This window comes from Felis catus, chromosome E2, assembly GCF_018350175.1.
Source record: "Felis catus isolate Fca126 chromosome E2, F.catus_Fca126_mat1.0, whole genome shotgun sequence".
Lineage (NCBI taxonomy): Eukaryota > Metazoa > Chordata > Mammalia > Carnivora > Felidae > Felis > Felis catus.
The window spans coordinates 27,343,461-27,362,114 of record NC_058382.1 but is presented as its reverse complement, the minus strand read 5'-3'; the positions used below and the strand labels follow the sequence as shown (position 1 = coordinate 27,362,114).

The following is an 18,654-nucleotide window of genomic DNA, read 5'->3' as shown; positions in this document are numbered from 1 at the left end:
TCCTTCTTTCTCTGCCATTCCCCCATTCTCTCTCTCCCTCTCTCTCAAAATAAATAAATTTAAAGACAGACAGACAGACAGACAGACAGAAAGAAAGAAAGAAAGAAAGAAAGAAAGAGAAAGAAAGAAAGAAAGAGAAAGAAAGAAAGAAAGAAAGAAAGAAAGAAAGAAAGAAAGAAAGAAAGGAAAGGAAAGGAAAGGAAAGGAAAGGAAAGGAAAGGAAAGAAAAGAAAAGAAAAGAAAAGAAAAGAAAAGAAAAGAAAAGAAAAGAAAAGAAAGAAAAACCACCTACTTAAAAAAAGACAATCAGGAAAATGTAAACACTAAATGTATATCTGAGGATATAATGACATTAATTTTTTTGTTGTATTCTTTTCCTCTTAACTTTTTTAGGAGTGATAATGTTTTAGAGACCCAGGCTAGGATAATTTCCAGAGGAAATTATAAGATGTCTGGGTTTACTTCAAACTAATCCATGTGTGTAGGGGTGGGAAGTGGGGAGGATGTAGGGGATGGAGATAGAAGGGAGTAAAAATGAGACTGAGGTAAGAGTTAAAATGTATTCAACTTGGGTGATCAGCATGTGAGTATTTTTCCTTGTAATTTTCTTTCTGCTGTTGTAGCTGCTTCCTCTGATTAGAGGCTACGGCCTCCTGGAATCCTCCCCCCTTCTCTTCCCCACATCCAATCTGTCAGCAGGTCCCGAAAACCCTACACTGGGAGTACATCCGAGACCTTCTTCATTCCATTCCCCAGCTACTGCCTTACTTTCCACCACCACCACCTCTTGGCTGGTCCATCTCAGCTGTCTCTAAGCCAACTTCATGCTCCATTCTACAAAGCAAGTGTAGAGAGAGTGACTGTTTCCATGTTTGGCTGGGGCTTCACCACAGGGTTGACAAATGTGGAATTTAATGCTGAGGAGAAGTTTGCCAGACAAGATGGGGGAGGACATTCCAGGCCACTGGAACAGCAGGTGCAAAAGGGCAAGGGTGTCCATCAGCCCCATCAGTGACTGCAGACAAGAAGCAAGGAGGCATAAACCTGGGGATGAGGGATGACAAGCGCTGAGTGACAAAAGGCCTTGAATGCCAGGTTACGTTTTCCTGTTAACCCAAGGGTGACAGCCAGTCACAGAGACATTCTCTACAGGAAGTGACATGGTAAGATTTGCACGTTCAAGAGAGAACTCTGGGGGCAATGCAGAGGAAGATAGGCTGGAGGGCCCGAATTTTGCAACTGAGAGGCCAGGGAAGAGGCTACTGTAACCTTCAGGGCTGAGAGAAAATAGGACTAGAGAGTGGAGTGGGAAGGTGTGCGAGGCATGTGCCAGACAAATCAGGAGATTTAGTGGTGAGCAAGGAGCCTAGGTCACACACTCAGAAAGAGGACTGGGGCTTTCTGGGGACAGGGGTGGAGGTACAATGAGTTAAACCCTGCATACCTCAGTTCTGAATTGCACACGCAATTAGTGCACATCTTGGCTGGTGGGAAACCAGGCTGACGTATCCAGCAGCCAGTTGGATATTTGAGGCAGGCTGAGTAAGAGGATCTGCATGACAAAAGTTCACAATTATACACAACATGGAGCCCGAAAGAAAAGAACGAAAAGAAGACGATTTTTATCAAACTCCACAGTAACATAGTAACAGCAAAAAAGCCATTATAGGTAGTAAATGTGGAAGTCTCCGAATAATTTTCCCAGTAAGCAGCCCAGACTGGCTTTCAACAATCTTCCACCTTCCTTCCTTCTTTTCTTACTGTTTCTTCTTTCTGTTTCCTCCTTTCTTTCTTTCCTTCCTTTTTTCTTTTTTAAATAAATATTTATGATGAGTTTATAATATGCTAGATGTAGTGCTGGGTTGCAATGATGAATAAACACGGACAGGGTAGCTGGCCGCACGGACTTTATGGTCTAGTGGAGAAGACAGACATTAAGCAAAGGCTCACACAAATAACTGTTTAATTACCAACTGTGGTAACTCCTAAGGAGAGGCACATGGCAAAGTGATCCACATCCAAGGGGCCACAGTGAAGTCTTCACTCAGGACATGTCAATTTCACTGAGATCTGAATGGCGAAGAGATTTTACTGGGTGAAGGGGACTGGAGCAGCCTTCCAAGCAGAGGCTCAGCATGTGCAAAGGCTCACGGGCAGGGGAGAGCATGGAGGGATGGAAACGCCAGTTGGAACTGGAGGTCAGAGATAAGGGAGAGCGTGAGTGAGGTGAGGCTGGAGAGGCAGGTGGGGGCAGGCTGTGGTGAAGAGTGTGGTTCCTTTTGAGTGGCAAATAGGAAGCTATTGAAGAATTTTAAGTAGGGAGGGGTATGAGCATTTTTAAAATACGACTCTTTCTGCCCCGTGGAGAACTGATGAAAGGGCTTCAGAACAGATGAGTGGAAGCCAGCTGAAGACGACTGTAATGATCTAGGAGCACAATAACGGGGGCTGGATAGAGATGTGGTCATGAAGATATAAAGAAATGGATGGATTTCAGAGATGCTTTTAGGATGTAAAATCTACAGGTTTTATAGGTGGTGAATAGGCTATGGGTGATGAAGGAGACAGCCACCCATGTGGGCATTCATATTCACCCTGCATGGGTATTTTAACATGGTTGTAAATAAATGAGAGGTTAAGGATCTTGTAAGAGGGCTATGGAAGGGAAGGGTCAAGGAAGTCATTGTTTGTGTCAGCCTAGAATAACTTTCTTGTCCTCTAGGAATTTAGAATCTGCTAAGATGAGTCCAGCACCTAAGCACCAGCCCATTTATAGTGCTTGGGATCAGATCAGTGGGTAGGAGAAGCAATAAAAGATACTGACTCCACATGACCTAGAAGTCCAAAGAAGAGAAGGGCCTCCTGTAGAATGAGGCTCATGAGCAGCTTTCAAAATCCTTTAACACTTCCCTACAATTCATGTGTGAACTCTGTGTTCAGTGTAATACTGAAAACATGTAATTCTTGCAATTGTAGCACATACAAACCATATGCATTGCAAATCTCTTTTTAACAAAAGCATACAGATCCAGCTGTTGGCAAGCAAATGCTCTTGGCATTTGATTCCTACAAATGCCAAAAATCATACCTAGAAGTGTAAAATATTCATTATTGGTAGAGTCCTTCACCCAAACTTCTTTTGAAAATAATGAAGCAAATCCCTATTTTGGTAGGAACGTGGCAAATCAGAAATGTACAATTATCACTTAAGTAAATGGTTGGAAGGAGCTCAGGAACCCCACACAAGTGGCTGCCATGGACACAACTCAGGTTTGGAGCTTTGCAAGTGGGTTTTGTTCTCATAAAGTATGATGCAGCGTGATGTGCGCACAGGAAACACTGTTTCAAGATCCCATCCTCAACAACCCATGGAGACATAGCTTGTAATATTGTGGTTATGAAATAGTCTTCCTTTTTCTGCCATATTGTCAATGTTGGTAGGGGGCGGGAGGGGACAAGGGACGGGGAAGGAAGTGAACACAGACAGAGGGTGACTTCTGCTCTTTGCTCTGTGTATTTCTCTATCATCTGCATTTTAAAAATAAGAATTCAGGGCGTCCCTGGCTGGCTCAGTTGGTTAAGCATCTGACTTTGATTTTGGCTCAGGTCATGATCTCAAGGTTCCTGGGATTGAGCCTGGAGTCAGTGCAGAGTCCATTTGGGATTCGCACTTTCTGCCCCTCCCCCCACTCATGCGCGCGTGCGCGCACTCTCTGTCTCTCTCAAATAAAAAAGCTTTAAAAATAGAATTCACTTAATGTAGTTTTTTAAAAGTAAAAAATGAATATTCTTCTGTTACCTATATATCTCATGATGTGCCTCAATTCCCCTTGTTGAGGTTTCCAAGAGTATGAAAAACCATTGATTTCCATATTCTGCAAAGGAACCTATAATATACTTGAAAACAATGATGACAGTTTCCCCACCGTATTCTTTTCCAGAGTAAATAGCCAACAACTGGTTGTTTTTGCACAAGTTACCATATGCTTTGACAGGATTGGGGGTTATGTTGCATGAATTCTTGCAGGGGCTTACTACTGCTGGTAATGCTAGGGGCTCATTTTAATGACAATTCTTTAGAGGACTAGCTATTAATGAGGCAGAAGCAGAGATGAACAGCAGGGAATCTCATGTGCTGGGAAAATATATACATAGTATATCTGTGTGAAAATCTGGAAAGGGAGAATCTTGATCTGTGTGTGTAGGTCACATGTCCCACTCTTTTTCCCCAAGTCTGTGAAGGAAAAAAAAAACACACAACAAAACGGACTGGTTGGCATATCTGCTAACCTTTAATAGCACAGATTGTTGAACCATACAATAGAGCATTCTAAACAACAAGGGGAAAACAGAATCTTGTTAAGCTCAATACGAGAAGGACACTTTAAGATCATCTATCTTGTAGACTGGGGTACTAAAAATGCAAAGTGACATCCCCAAAGGAGATATTGAATAAAACGAAAAGAAAAATGTTGGTGACATATTGATTAAACCTCGTGTGCCGCATATCTCCTATTTGTTCCTCCAAATCCACTTCCGTCCTTCTCCAACATGCACAGTATTCCACCAGACTGACAAGTGTGAACAGCCCAAATGGGCTCTCCATGCTCTGGCATCCAACTGGGGCCAATGGGAGCCTCAGCAGGTGTTCATAGGAAAGGAAGGGGAAGAGTCAGGACCATTTACAACTCTTGTTCTCTCCCTGAGGGGTTGCCCAGGGCTGGCTGTGTCTCTTTTGGAGGGTGTAGGCTCCCATCAGGTGACGCTATCTCTCACTCTCTCAGTCTCTCTCTCCATCCTTCTCTCTCATCTAGTCACTACTCCTTCCCCTTGCCTCTTTAGGCCTAGGATGGTAACGGCTCTTGTTATTAGTTCTAGAACACTGCACTGTCCCTTGTGGCTTCCCTATACCTTGCCCATCCTTTGTAAATACCCCCTTTACTCAATTTTCCTCTAATCACCCATCTTGAGCATGCCGTTTTTTTTGTTTTTGTTTTTTTTCCTGCTAAGACCCAGACTATGCTGTCAAAGGAAGCTCTTAACCAGGTCCTTGGTGTCCTAAAAGAAAGTTCTAGTAGACACTTGTCATTCTTCTTCTACTTTCCTTCAGCCCACCCCCCTTCCTGGCATCTGAGCTGTCTGGGGATTTCTCTACCTCATGGCTCTTGATGGGTGACGGAAACCAACAACCCCATGGAAGCCACAGGCTTATTCTCTCAGCCTCCCTTGCCGCTAGGCTCAAGCAGATTGACTCCTGACATGACATGGGACAAACAGGGGCTGCAGAGACTCCATTTTTTGCTGGAGCAACAGCAGAACTGGGAGCTGCATTAATCTCCAGATGGAGCAGCTGAGTCTAGTATCAGACTTCGGGTGCGGGTGGTGTGTCCGGTGGAACCTGCACCCAGCAGCAGCGGCCACATGGTTCCCTGCAGAGATTTTATGTACTGCTCTACTACCGGGGTCCCAAGTATCTGTCTCTATGGACCTTCCAGAAAGCCTGTGAGTAACCCAACAGCCTTCAATTCATTCCTTTCTTGCCTGAATGAGTCAGAGTTGTTTATATTGCTCGAAACTAAGAACTCTGACTGATATAAAAAGCTGAATCTTTTGGACCTAAAGTTAAAAATAAATCCATGTTTGAACATTTACTCTGTTTCAATTTCTATGTTAGATGTTGCCCAGCTAATTAAGATTGTCAATCAACACGACAGACACTCTAATGAAAGCGTAACTTTTGGGGTACAGAGGCAGAAGTGATTAATGCTGCCTGGGAAGGTTTTGGAAATTTTCAGAAAAGTAGTGAACTGGGTAGGTAAGGAATGGTGATGTGAAATTGTTTGGTGTGTCCAAAGAATGAAGGTGAGGTCAGAGTAACTGGTGTGAAGCAGAGAAAAGGGTCACTGGAGACGATGCTGGAACATGAACTAAGGACCAGCTGCAAACTGTCTGAACTTTACTCTCGAGGTAAGTAGGAGAAGCCATGCCAGGGACTCTGGAAGATGGGTTGAAGAGGGGAAAGAATAAAAGCAGGAAACCCACTTGGACTCACAAAGGGCTATGACCACAGTAGAGTGATTGGGATTGAGAAAGAAGGCAGAGGCTTGAGAAACATTTAAAGAGATGCAAGTAGGGGCTGCTTTCCTGCTGGGTGTGGAGAGGCAAGGAGGATCCCAAGCTGGTCTCAAAGTAGTAGTGTGAAGGAGTAGGGGGGAGCAAAGTTTCCTACAAATACAGGAAACTCATCATGTAGTATAGGTTTGGCGTGGAGGGAGGAGAAAGTGGCATGCCCAGATCTTCTCTTATGTTAAGGATGTACTAATACATGCATTTTTATATGCTGGGATCCTGCGTCTAATCACTGCTCCAGACAAAGAAAGGATGGAGTTGCTTCCAAATTGGTTGCTATCATTTGATTTCCCTGTTATTCCTGGGGCTGTTCTATTTGCTACAGGTATACCATAGCCTTAAATTGCGTGATCATCTGGGATGTTCTAGGTTAGTAGTTAGGAAAATATAATTCTTTAAAAATTTTTTTAAGCTTTATTTATTTTTGAAAGAGAGAGAGAGAGAGAGAGAGAGAGAGAGAGAGAGAGAGACAGAATCTGAAGCAGACTCCAGACTCTGAGCCGTCAGCACAGAGCCTGACGCGGGGCTCGAACTCACAAACCGTGAGATCATGACTTGAGCCAAAGTCAGACGCCCAACCGACTGAGCCACCCAGGTGCCCCAGGAATATATAATTCTTTAGAAGAACTATACGTAAGCTGTTTAAATTCCATCCGCACTAGCCTCTTTCTCACTTTAGGGTACAAGCATGACCTAGATCCACTATCTAGTCCACTGCCAGACCCACACTAGAACCCTTAGGAGGTCACTGGACCACAGGATCAACAAACACTAGCCCTCTCCCTGGCCCATCTGCTGTTGACCTTCTCTGTTCCATTTCTAACCCTGATTTCTCCTGCCAACTGCAATTCTGAGAGCTGACAATGGCAAGCTTGGCTTCCTGATACATCCTTTTTAAGTAAACTTATCAACTTCAAGAACATATTTGACTCTTTCCCTGTGATACTAAGCCTCATTCCTGATAGTATTTTACCTTTGTTGTGAATAGTAAAGTTCTTCTAGTTGGTTTATTGTTAAGAAGTACATAGACATGGGGTCTGATGGATGACACCTTTAGCCTTGGATTATAAAAAGGGGCTACCACTGTGCACTTGGCTAAAGTAAACACATTTTACCAGTGAATGGCTTTCATTTATCAAATTCTCAGCCAGCACAAAAAGCTAAGCTATGTAATAAGTACTATCCTACAACACTACTCATTTCTGAAGGCACAAAATGATGACTAGAAGCTTTAGAGATGTTTTCTAGAAACCAAATATAAGAACAGCTTTGTTACCGTGTACCTACAGAAACAGAAAATGCATAGCCCTTTATTCATTTTTGCTCCCTTCCTGAACAGTCATCTCTAAGTTGGTATTATTCTCTACTAGACCATGACCTCTTTGAGGACAGAATCAGGTTCTAATCCATATATAAATCCACACCATCGGGCATAATGAATGTTACATGATTGGGGCCAAATAAATGTTGGCTGAATTAATCAACAATATGTGATGAGAGAACTCACATTAGGAGGGGAGAGATCCTCTCAGCCATAATAACGGGGCAAGTGAGATTGCTTTGCCACTGGCAGCACTAAAGGCAGAGTCAGTGACTATTATCATGTATATGGAAATTCCAAAAGAATGGATAAACTAGACTCATGGATAAGAAAGTAGTCATCACACCCACAGTGTCTTGGAGACTTTTTTAAAGTCATAACCCATGCTACATAAGCAATATATTATGAAGGCTGAGCATGTGAATAAAACTTAGTATTGTCATAAATTTTACGACAAAGTTAATCAGACACATATTTAATGACATGCATAATTATTTATGCAGCACTGTAATCAGACATTAATAATAAGCAGTCCACACCAATGGTTCTAAGAGTCTTTACTTGTGTTCAACCAAACCAACTGCTTGGCATTCCCCCTCTCCACCCCCCACCCCCGCTTCTTAGGTGTTAATCCTCTGTACCTACTATAACTATCAGTGGTGAAGGGCTTCTGAGATATGAATAATTTAATTCTAAGTGCAGAGATACTGAAACCCTTACTAAAGACTGTCACAAGCAGGTAAGGCTCTCTGCACTCCTTCTACCACCTAAAACGCCTGAAGGAGAAGCATATGGATGCTCTGCCCACAGCTACACTTCAGTGCATTCCCACTCTAATGGCTGGATCTCTGCCCTTATGAAACAAAGAAACTAAAGAAAGCCTCTATGACCCAAAGTGGTACACTGGAATTTGGGAAATAACAACCCCCACCCATAGGCTGTCACCAGTAACTAAAGGGAATTTGTGATAAGATCCTTACCCCTTATCCCTCAGGGCAAGGGGTAGTAATGCTGACGTGCTCCCACAGTTACCCAATGGGCTGCCCACAGCGCCAGGTGACTTAGGAATGCCCCCTTTGATGGTATTCCTTTCCTTGATTCACTTTTCTATTCTCTCACCAATGCTTCATGGAATCACCACGCATACATACCAGTTGCACCTGAATCCTTGTCTCCAGATCTGCTTCTGGGGGACCACAAAGTAAGATAGCGCTCCAGTGATGGGGTTGCAAGTCAGATGTATTCCCTTCCTCTAAGGGAGAGAATTCCTCCCTTATTCCTACTTATTCCTACTTATTCCTACTCTACATAAACACACACACACACACACACACGCACACAGATGCAACCAATCACTTCCAGGCTTCCTGGATACCAGCCATCTGCAGGTAGCAGAAGAGCTGTGCTATAAGCCTGTGCTTTTCCTGAGGGCAGCTCTCACCATGACATGGGCCCCAGGAAGATAAAAGAATGTATGATCATTTCAAGGATGGAGGATGTTCCCTGGGTTCCTGAAAGTGGGAAGCTGGTGGAAGGCAAGAGTCCATCTAGCTCAAGCAGAGAGGGGAAAAGAGAGAGAGCATGAGCTGGCAGTCTCATGGCTTAGAAAAAGCTGCCTCGGGTGCTGATCTGCAACAATTATGCAGTCCACGTACCTCTCGGTAATAGGTCTATGGTGGTCCTGATGACTAGACTGACTCCCAGCTCATTCTTCTCAGAGACAGTCCAGAGTCTTTCATTCTGCAGTTAAAGAGTTAGGCACAAATAGTCTTGATGAAGTCATGAAAGTACATTTATGCTAAAGTGTAAACGACTCATAGCTTCTTTTCTATTATATGGTGGGGAGCTGCTATGAACATAAGGACACTAATGAACTAAAAGGGGAAGGGATGTCCCTGCCAAATAAACATCAGAGAAAGGGCAAGGTGGTGGTGACCAAGGCAGCACCACTATGTACAGAATTTAGCGTGGGGCTTGGTACTTACACTGGCCACTAATGTACAGTGTGATATGGATGTTTAAGGCATTGAAAATAAACCACTTGCTGCAATGTCCTGAGTCGAGAGGGCTAAAATCAGAACATAAAAGGGCTTACCCCCTTTTTTTTTTTATTAAAAGTTGTTTAGTTGTTAAGCTGGCTGCCATGAGGCCTAACATTTAGTTCCAATTATTAGATAAGTATCTGTTTTGAATGGTATTTGAATTACCAAGTTCTACATTGTTCTGGTTGGTAAAGTCTCCTTTGTATTTTGTAAAGAGGCGAAAATTGGTATACTGATTTATAGAACAGATATGCCATTTTTCAAAGTATATTAAGACCATAGTTCACTATAACACGGTGCTTGTTGGAATAAACCTACCAAGAATCAACTGGTCTCTATTTGGGGAGGAAACACTAAATGGAAGAGATAGGACTCTGTTTTAGGTATTTTCCACTATCAGGTCATTCTGGTTTAAATGTCCTAGTTTAAACTGATGCCATTTTCTTTCCCTCTACTTTGCTGAATAAATGGCTGAGGACATTTCTAATTTACAGAGTTGGTTAACAAAATAAAATCCAATTTGGCAGCCAAAATCATATTAAGATTTATACGCTAAGAATTTGTAAAATGTATACACTAAATACACGTATGTGACTACATTAACTTTTCCTCAAGTATGCTCACCTATGGTCTTCTCTGAGGCACAGTCTATCATGCTGAGGTCCTAACATAATATGAAAATAAGATGCATTTGGGAAAGCAAGAGTAAAACAAAAACATACCTTAAGCAAAATCTTACACACCTCCAACTCATTATTAACCAGGTTTTAAGTTTTAATAAGTTCATTACGTTAAATGTTTAGATGTCTGGGTGGTTCTACCCCAAAACATGATCTCTGAGGGATTTCCATGTCTGTGTAATAGAGTGATCACGTGACACTTTCCCAACTCACTAATCTGAACATACAACATGAAGAAAGGTCATATTCTATCTTGTTTGAAACATCTGGGAAAATGAGCCTGGTATTTATAAGATGAGGCTCTCTGGTTGGGGTCATTGACATGTCAAGCCAATCAGCTTGCAAATGTAAAAAGAACACTGGTAGGTGCAAAGGTGGGAAGGGAAAGGGGGGCAACAGAATAAAGGATTTCTTGTTAACTGATGGGAAAGGAACATACATATCTCAATGAAATGCGATTTTTTATTTTTTCTGGATTTTCCAAAGATTAAAAAATTTTATGTTTTCAATGATATTTTTTCACTTATTTTTAAATATAATTTATTGTCAAATTGGTTTCCATACAACAGCCAGTGCTCATCCCAACAAGTGCCCTCCTCCCTGCCCATCACTCATTTTCCCCTTTCCCCCATCCCACATCTACCCTTAGTTTGTTCTGTCCTTTAAAGTCTCTTATGGTTTGCCTCCCTCCCTCTCTGTAACTTTCCCCCCCACCCCTTCCCCTTCCCCATGGTCTTCTGTTAAGTTTTTCAAGATCCACACTGAATGTAAATGGACTAAATGCTCCAATCAAAAGACATAGGGTATCAGAATGGATAAAAAAACAAGACCCATCTATTTGCTGTCTACAAGAGACTCATTTCAGATCTGAGGACACTTTCAGATCTTTTAAATTGGAAACTTAAATCCTTGAAATGACAAGGAAACATAAATAATTTACAAATAAACTCACTAGGTCATCAAATGCTGTTCAGTCCCCAATTGGTAAGAGCAGTGAGTACAATCTACACATTTAAGCCCACTGGCTCACTTTGCACAGTGTCAATTTACTTTCAGTAAAGGTGTCAATATCAGTTTTTTAAAAGGACATGTTGGTAAACTGTACATATCTATTTGTAGGTGCCATGATGTAACCTGGTGCACAGTAAACATTCTTCCTGTGGTTAAAAAACTTGGATGGTAGAAAAATTAGAAAAATACATGACCTACTGTTAGGCGGTGACCAAGCTTAAGGCATGTCCACTGAAAGGTTAAAATCTGGATAATAAAAAGTAGTTGCAGTACCAGTAACATTTCCCAAAATGTCAGACTGCAGAAGTATCACTTACATAATTGCTTGTAGTTTATTCCTTTGCTTTTCTCTTTTCTCTCTGCATCTTTGTAACAATTTTTTAAAACTGGAAATATAATTGTTGTCATGTGAACAGCTGCAGAAATGATTAAAAGGTATGGAAAAACATAAAATGAATGCCAATAATCTGTTTCTAGCAGTAATATATGTGGAACACTGTTCAGGAACAAAAGAGGAGAAAGAAGCACAAAGGGAGAAAGGTTTATCATCTTTGAAAATGTAAAAACTAAACTTCATCGCTTAATAGGAAAAAAAAAGATTTCATATTTAAAGTCAAGGAGAGCTAACTCCTAGCTGGCAACACTACCCTGCATCACTGGGGTCAGCAGCAGTGACTTGCTGTGGGGCAATGTTGCAGGACAAAGTGGACAGGACTTTGGAGCTAGGGGACAGAAAATCATCCACCTCTGCCAGATGAATGATGTTGGGCAAATCAGTTAGTCTCTGCCAGACTACATTTTGTCATCCAAAAATTTGATATAACTACCCAAGAGCCTCCTGTGGAGGTGAACACGTATTTCTCTGTGAAATGTTTGTTGCTGTTTAAATAGACAGCACTGTGCAAATGTAGGCTACTGTTTCGTATTGCCAATTGTCAAATATGCTACTTAATTCTATCCAGCTATACAAACTAGCATAGCCTCCCAATGGTCTTTTCAATAGTTAAAGATTTATGAATAAAATGATTTTCCTAATAGGATTAACCTGAAGCTTTTCTTAAACATGTAACCTTGAGCCCACCCTACAAAATAATGCTTTGACTATAGCAATGTACATAAAGACTATCCTAGTTTCTAAGATGTCAAACATCGTTCACAAAAGAGAACTACTCTTGAAAGAGATATATTTGTTTTAGCAAGAAAAGATTTCTAGTTCTAATTATGAGTGATTTATTGATGAATGCAAACCATAGCGTAAGAGGCATTCCTACGAGTGTCCTCATGTGTGGTTTGCAAGGTTAAGGAAGAGGAGAAATGACTTGATGGTACCAATGGACCTTATATCTATTTAAATATTGGTAAAGGAAAATTATCTTTTAGGCATTTAAGAAAACTACATTGGGGTGCCTGGGTGGCTCAGTCGGTTGAGCATCCCACTCTGGCTCAGGTCATGATCTCACAGTCCATGAATTCAAGCCCCGCGTTGGGCTCTGAGCTGTCTGTGCTGACAGCTCAGAGCCTGGAGCCTGCTTGGGATTCTGTGTCTCCCTCTCTCTCTTTGCCCCTTCCCCACTTGCACTCTGTCTCTCTCAAAAGTAAACAAACATTAAAAAAAATTTTTTAAAGAGAAAAAAAAAAAAGAAAACTGATTAAAATAAGTCTGAGAATGGGAAAACACCAAAACTGTAAAGAAGGTAAAAATAACCATAATCTTAACCAAAGACAATAATAAACCAACATGTTGACATACCAGTCACCCTCTATAAATACATCTTCTAAAAATGCACCCTATAAATATACTTTTGCACCTGCTTTCTTCCCATTGAGTATCAAATATACTTTTTTTTTTTTTTTTTTAGAGAGCGAGCGAGCGAGTGCACAAACAGGGGAGGGACAAAGAGAGAGAGGGAGACACAGAATCTGAAGCAGGCTCCAGGCTCTGAGCTGTCAGTGCAGAGCCCAAGGCAGGGCTTGAACCCATGAGCTGCAAGATCATGGCATGAGCCGCAAGATCATGGCCTGAGCCACAGTTGGATGCTGAACCAACTGAGCCACCCAGGTGCACCTCAAATAGACTTTTTAAGAGCAATTGTTTGGAAATTGTCAAGTACCTGAAGAAATATGTTGCAATTGACATAATTCAGTGGCCAATGGAAATATCATGGCAAGTTCCCAACTGGTCTCATCTCACTGAATAGAAACAAATGTCCTCATTTCAAACAAGTGGGAATAACCGAACTGATTTAGGACTCTACTTCTCTTCTAGTTAAAAAATGTAGTTCCATGCAGCAACAATATTATGGAGAACAAAAGAAAAAAAATAATTGTCTAAATTTGCACTAGGGTCATTTCTTCAGACGACCAAAGACCATCTTTTTCCCAGCTCCGTGATTCAGGCTTAAACTGGATCTCTCAGAAGCAACAACAGAATTTTTGCCAAGTGACTAGGATATAAACACCCTTTTGGTTGCACAGTGAGACATATGCTCTAAAGAAATGTGGTTCAAAATAGGCAAGTGGGTTTCTCTAGAATGAATGAGAGCCCTTGTAAGCAGCTTTGTCTTCAGAGCCTCATGTCTGCACTCGCTTGGTAACTGTTGTCTCCACAGGTAACGGTGGCACACTGTTTTCATGATTCCTTACACTAATGAACGGCTATAAATTTGTTTTCGATATTCCAGAGAGCCCTAACTTCAGCCTTTAGGCAATGCTAAGGATGCACCCTATACTCTAGTCTCACCTTTTGCAAGGTGTACTCTCAGCACTGTGGGCGATTTCCATGGGAGGATATTCTATTTAAAGAACTACTGTCCCAGCATAATACACAAAATCATTTATGAAGGTGCAAGAGACATGGAAATCTCTCAATTATGTTTACACAAGCACAATGTCAGGGCCTCCCTTCCCTGTTCCCTAAGGGGCTGGGGAGAAGAGTACTCAGTTGTGAGCAGAGAAAGACATGCAGGACGTGTTCACGTGGTCAAGGAGTGGGAAGATAGAAACTTCTCCAAAAAGCTGCACACATACACTTCCTGAGCCCAAGAGTGTGCTGGAAGGTCAGACAGGCATTTTCAGAAAGGAGGGAGGCAGGCCAAAGCAGAGAATGGTCTTAGGCTCCCTATTTTTGACCTCAAACACAGACATCAAATTCTTCTCTTGGCATGTTTTAAAATGGAGTACCTTTAAAACAAGGAATATTTAAAGGGTGCATTAAATTTTATTTTTAAAACCTTCCATAGGCTAAAAATAAGCAAACCACTCTCAATTGACAAAAATGTGCTAATGCAACATAAGTACCTTCACCTTACAATTACAATCAGATTCATAGCCTTTGTTGTCCCTTGAATTTAAAAATGGAAACGACAACATAAATTTATAATGTTAATGATTTTCCAATTTAAATTCCAAGATAGAAATGAAAAAAATTTTAATGTCATTCAAAAAAATACCCACCGGTCAGAGTGGCTAAAATGAACAAATCAGGAAACAACAGATGCTGGTGAGGATGTGGAGAAACGGGAACCGTCTTGCACTGTTGGTGGGAATGCAAACTGGTGCAGCCTCTCTCGAAAACAGTGTGGAGGTTCCACAAAAAATTAAAAATAGAACTACCCTTCAACCCAGCAATAGCACTGCTAGGAATTTATCCAAGAGATACAGGAGTGCTGATTCATAGGGGCACATGTACCCCAATGTTTATAGCAATAGCGAAATTATGGGAAGAGCCTAAATGTCCATCAACTGATGAATGGATAAAGAAGATGTGGTTTATATATACAATGGAATACTACTTGGCAATGAGAAAGAATGAAATCCTGCCATTTGCAGCAATGTGGATGGAACTGGAAGGTATTATGCTAAGTGAAATAAGTCAGTCAGAGAAAGACAAATATCATATGACCACTCATATGTGGATCTTGGGAAGCTGAACAGAAGACCATGGGGGAGGGGAAGGGGAGAAACTGGTTACAAACATAGAGGGAGGGAGGCAAACCATAAGAGACTTTTAAATACAGAGAACAAACTGAGGGTAGATGGGGGGTGGGGGAGAGGGGAAAGTGGGTGATGGGCATTGAGGAGGGCACCTGTTAGGATGAGCACTGGGTGGTGTATGGAAACCAATTTGACAATACATTATATTCAGAAAAATATACCCAACTCCTGAGTTGGCAGTTAATATCTTTTTAACAGTATTTCACACACGCACTCACACACACACACACACACACACACACATACACACACACACACACCCTGTAGTCTCATAACTGTGCACCAATGAGATGGGGACAATTTAGTTTTACTATTATAGTGGTAAAATTCATAATGAGAACATGTTTGCCACAAAATCAAATCTCTTCCCAGATATCTTCCATAGAGGGCCAGAAGTCTTCCCAGTTTTTTCACTCATGTATACCTGATCCCCACAACAAATACCTGTCACATAGTGGGTGGTTAACGCACATTAGTTGAATGAATAAATAAATAGAGAAAATAGAAATACAGTGCATGATGTGTTTGTGAAGCTGTGTGTATATTGTTATCGGGGTATATAAATAGCCTTGTTTTAAATTTGGGCATAAGAGGGGCACCTGGGTGGCTCAGTTGGTTGAACGCCTGACTTCAGCTCAGGTCATGATCTCACAGTTCATGAGTTCGAGCCCCACATCAGACTTGCTATTAGCAGCTCAGAGCCCAGTTCGGATCCTCTGTCCCCCTCTCTCTGCCCCTCTGCAGCTCATTCTCTCTCACTCTCTATTTCTCAAAAATGAATAATAAATTTGGGCATGAGGACATCTGATGGAATACATTTACCAAAATCAAAGACATTATTGCCTGAACTTCTGTGCAGCAACAGAAGAAAAACCACTGGCAAATGGCCAGGTAGGTGCCTGGTCAACCTCAAGATGAATCTGGAGCAAGCCTGGGGCAGTGGAGGTGGCACCTGGGGTTCTAATTTGGCACTCCTCCTACCTGGGCGCCCAGACAGGAGAAGCACAGCAGCACTCATGGATTGGATAGCACATGCCAGGTTCAGGCTAATCCGTGGATTATCTCATTCCATCCTTAGGGTAGATGCTTATTCTATTCCTACTTGTTTGATAAGAAAACTAAACACAGAGTTATAAAACTTATTAAAGGGCTCTTGCCTACCCACTGGAGTGGGGTTTTAGCTTTTGCATTCTGCTTTTAGAGACTACACAAGAACCACCGTGTTACATGGATTGTCTCAGGGAACCTCCCCTCCCTGGGCCCCAATCTGTAAAATGTAGGCAGCCCAGTTGATAAAAATTAAGTTTCAAGACACTCCAAGGGGGAGCCTGGGTAACTCAATCTGTTGAGGGTCCCAACTCTTGATTTTGGCTGAGGTCATGATTGCAGGGTTGTAGGACTGAGCCCCTAGAAGGGCTCTGCACCGAGTGTGGAGCCTGCTTAAGATTCTCCCTCTCTCTCTCAGAAAGAAAGAAAGAAAAGAAAAGAAAAGAAAAGAAAAGAAAAGAAAAGAAAAGAAAAGAAAAGAAAAGAAAAGAAAGAAGAAAGAAAGACACTCCAGGGTGTGGGCACAATGGGAGAAGGGAGTCAAAAGGTACAAACTTCCAGTTACAAAGTAAATAAGCGCTAGGGATATAATGTATAGCACGGTGACTGTAGCTAATAATATTGTATCGTGTATTTGAAAGTTGCTAAGAAAGTATATCTTAAAAGTTCTCATCACAAGAAAAAAATTATAACCATGTGCAATGATGGATGTTAACTAGACTCATTCTGGTGATTTCTCAATATGTACAAATATTGAATAATTACATTGTATACCTGAAACTAATATAATGTTATATGTCAATTATATCTCAGTTAAGACAAAAAGACACTCCAGGATGCCTGAGTGGCTCAGTCAGTTAAATGTCCAACTTTCACTCAGGTCATGATCTCGTGGTCTGTGAGTTCGAGCCCTGCATAAGGCTCTGTGCTGACAGCTCAGAGCCGGGAGCCTGCTTTGGATTCTCTCTCTCTCTCTCTCTCTCTCTCTCTCTCTCTCTCTCTCTCTCTCTTTCTCTCCCTCCCTCCCTCCCTCCCCTGCTCATGCTCTGTCTTTCTCTATCTCAAAAATAAATAAACATCAACAAAAATTAAGGGTGCCTGGGTGGCTCGGTCAGTTAAACATCTGATTCTTGATTTCAGCTCAAGTCATGATCTCTCAGTTTATGGGTTCGAGCCCTGCGACAGGCTCTGTGCTGTTAGCACAGAGCCTGCTTGGAAATCTCTCTAGCCCCTCTTCTGCTCTCTCTCTCTCTCAAAAATAAATAAACTAAAAAAATAAAAATAAGAAAACAATTAAAAAAAAAGGACACTCTAGGTTAAAGACCCCAAATTCTGATATTTATTTATCTAAAAAGGCCATAGTGGTCTCACTGCAATATACCCTGTCATCTTGATATTGTTGGTCCATTAAATATTGGGATCGATTTCATAATAAGTAATGATGGACTATTCCTGAAATTTTATAATAGCAAGACCATAGATAGGTTTCAGTACATCTATAGTCATTTAAAAACAGTTACAGTATATAGTATGTGGCTGCAACAATCAGATGAAATAGGAATCCAACCAGCCTTTCTTCTGGACCAGTAAACACTAAGATTTAATGGATATTTTCATTAAATTTATTCTAACTTTTGTTGCCACTTATGGGTCGTTTACTTGCCAAAAGTTACTTTCTAATTGCTTTATGTTTCCTAAGTAGCCTTTATACTGCTTAGGTAAGGATCGCAAAAAATACTGGGCCTAGGTGTGAAATGGATAATTAAATTAAATGGACTCAGGTACACCTGGCTGGCTCAGTTGGTATTGTATGTGACTCTTGATCTTGCGGTTGTGAGTTCAAGCCCCACACTATGCCTAGAGATTATTTAAAAAAATAAAATCTTAAAAAAAATTTTTTTAAAGGGGCACCTAGCTGGCTCAGTCAGTTGAGCACGTGACCTTGGCTCAGGTCATGATCTCATGGTTTGTGAGTTCAAGTCCTGCATTGGGCTCACTGCCGTCAGTGTGGAGCCTGCTTTGGATCCTCTGTCCCACTCTCTCTCTCTCTCTCTGTCCCTCCCCAGTTTGTGCTCTCTTTCTATCTCAAAAATAAACATTAAAAAATTAAAAAAAAATTTAATGGGCTAAAAAAGGATTCCCTCATTAGTACCTATACATTGAAATACACATTATTGTGGTTTGGTTTCAATCTGGTATTTTAAAATCTAAAATAGTACCAATTTTATACAATAACAGTAAAATCCTTATTTGTTGAGAATATGCACAGATAAAAGTTTATAAGCTTAAAAAACAAATAGCAGTAATTGTCATACTTTCCCAATAATAAAACACATTTTAGTAAGGTTTCACCTTATAAATTTTTTTAAATATTTATTTTTGAGATAGAGAGTGCATGAGTTGGGGGAGGGGTAGAGAGAAGAGGGAGACA

The 18,654-nt window shown here is 41.2% G+C and overlaps 1 long non-coding RNA gene across 1 annotated transcript; it reads right to left on the bottom strand.

Moving 5' to 3' along the window:
* Positions 1 to 259: 259 nt before the first annotated feature.
* Positions 260 to 14,687, bottom strand: LOC111557984. The gene is made up of 3 exons (XR_006590318.1): positions 14,637 to 14,687; positions 9,106 to 9,190; positions 260 to 1,552 (listed from the first exon to the last, which is right to left on the bottom strand). It is a non-coding gene; the product is annotated as an uncharacterized LOC111557984 (long non-coding RNA).
* Between the last annotated feature and the right edge of the window lie 3,967 nt (positions 14,688 to 18,654).